Raw genomic sequence first — 2,681 nt, forward strand, 5'->3', positions numbered from 1 at the left:
GGAGCTGCCATTATGATATCTGATAAAATAAACTTTACACTAAAATCACTAGGAAAAGACAAAGAAGGTCACTATATAATAATACAGGGAACAATCCAAGAAGAGCACATCACCATTGTCAATCTATACACCCCAAACAGTGGTGCACCCAAATATGTTAAGCAAATACTCTCCGATTTACAGGAAATGATGGATCCAAATACAATAATACCAGTAGACTTAAATACTCCACTCTCACCAAAGGACAGGACCACCAACCAAAGAACTGGCAAATAAGTCTCTGAATTACATAAACTCATAGCTCAAACACACTTAACTGACATATACCGCGTTTTCTGCCCAACAATAACTCAGTACACATTCTTCTCAGCAGCCCATGGAACTTTTTCTAAAATAGATAATATCTTAGTTCATACAAAGAATTTCAGCAAATACAAGAAGATCCACATAATCCCCTGTATTTTATCTGACCATAGTGGAATCAAACTAGTTCTCAATAACCAGGCATTCAGTAGAAAAAACTCAAACACATGGAAATTAAATAGCACACTGCTGAGCAACACATGGGTCCCAGAAGAAATTCAAAAGTTCCTACAATTCAATGCAAATGAAGACACATCACAAAGAAACCTATGGGACACAGCGAAAGCAGTCCTGAGGGGCAAGTTTATTGCTCTGTGTGCACATCAAGAAAACAGAGACAGACCAAATAAACAATTTCGTGATGCTACAGACACAAGAAAAACTTGAACCTAAGGTCACTAGACGAGCGAGATAACCAAAATAAGAGCTGAATTAATGAGACAGAGACTAAGAAAAGTGTAAATAAAATTAATAAAACAAAAACCTGGTTTTTTCAAAAAGAAAAACAAGTAAATTGATGGACCACTGGTAAGAGTAACTAAAAAAGAAGAGAAGAGACCCAAAACAATAAGATCAAAAATGCCACAGGAAAAATTACAAAAAACATTCAAGACATCCAAACAATAATAAAGAAATATTTCCAGACTCTATACTCACAAAGGAAGGAAAACCTAGCAGAAATGGATGAATTCCTAGAGAAATACAAATTGCCCAAACTGAACCAAGAAGAAATAAATCAATTAAATACGCCAATAACCTACAACGAGATAGAGGAAGCAATCAGAAATCTTCCAACAAGGAAAAGCCCTGGACCAGATGGATTCACTATGGAATTCTACAAGACCTTTAAAGAGGAGCTAATACTCATACTCCTCAAGCTCTTCAGAGAATTAGAAGCAGAGGGAATAATCCCGAACTCATACTATGAAGCCAATATCACACTCATTCCCAAACCAGGCAAAGACCCAACAAAAAATAGAACTACAGACCAATCTCTTTGGTGAACATTTTCAAACCTCCAAAATAAAATTCTAGCAAACAGAATCCAGAAACATATCAAAAAAATCATACATTATGACCAAGTAGGCTTCATCCCAGAGATGCAGGGATGGTTTAACATATATAAGTCAATAAACATAATCCATCACATCAACAGATCCAAGGTCAAGAACTACATGATTATCTCCATTGACACGGAAAAGGCTTTTGATAAAATTCAACATTCATTCGTGTTAAAAGCTCTGGAATAAATTGGAATAGAAGAAACATTCCTTAAAACAATAAAAGCTTTATATGACAGACCAACAGCCAATATCATACTTAATGGGGAAAAACTACAACCAGTTCCCCTAAAAACAGGAACAAGGCAAGGATGCCCACTCCCTCCACTCCTATTCAATATAGTTCTGGAATCCTTAGCCAGAGCAATAAGGCAGGAAAAAGACATTAAAGGGATCTGCATAGGAGAGGAAGAATTAAACTATCTCTTTTTGCAGATGACATGATTTGATACCTTAACGATCCCAAAGGCTCCATCCCCAAACTCTTTGAGCTTATAAACCACTTTGGCAAAGTAGCAGTATACAATTCTAACTCACAAAAATCAGGTGCCTTTCTGTACACCAACAATGTACAAGTAGAAAGGGAAATCAAGGAAACAACAACATTCCCAATAACCTCAAAACACAAAAAATAAAGTGTCTAAGAATTAACCTAACCAAAGATGTAAAGGATCTATTTCGTGAAAAGTATAAAAGTCCAAATAAAGGAATCCTAGAGGATACCAGGAAATGAAAAGATCTCCCATGTTCCTGGATAGGCAGAATTAACATAGTGAAAAGGCCACACTGCCAAAATTGATATACAGGTTCAATGTAATTCCCATTAAAATCCCAATGACATACTTTACTGAAATAGAGAAACCAGTCCAAAAGGTCATATGGAACAACAAAAGACCTAGAATAGCCAAAGCAATTCTAGGCAACAGAAGCAATGAAGGAGGGATCACAATACCAGATTTCAAGCTCTACTACAGAGCCATAATAATAAAGACAGCTTGGTACTGGTACAAAAAGAGACCCGAAGACCAATGGAACAGACTAGAGGACCCAGAAATAAAGCCGCATATGTACAGTCAGCTGATATTTGACAAAGGAGCCAAAGACATACAGTGGAAGAATCATAACCTCTTCAAATACTGGTGCTGGGAAAACTGGATGGCCACCTGCAGAAAAATGAAAGTGGACCCTAGCCTATTACCATGCACTAACACAAACTCAAAATGTATTAAAGACCTTAACATCAAACCTGATACTCTG

This window comes from Dipodomys spectabilis, unplaced genomic scaffold (genome assembly GCF_019054845.1).
Source record: "Dipodomys spectabilis isolate Male_0828 unplaced genomic scaffold, ASM1905484v1 ptg000007l, whole genome shotgun sequence".
NCBI classification, from domain to species: Eukaryota; Metazoa; Chordata; class Mammalia; order Rodentia; family Heteromyidae; genus Dipodomys; species Dipodomys spectabilis.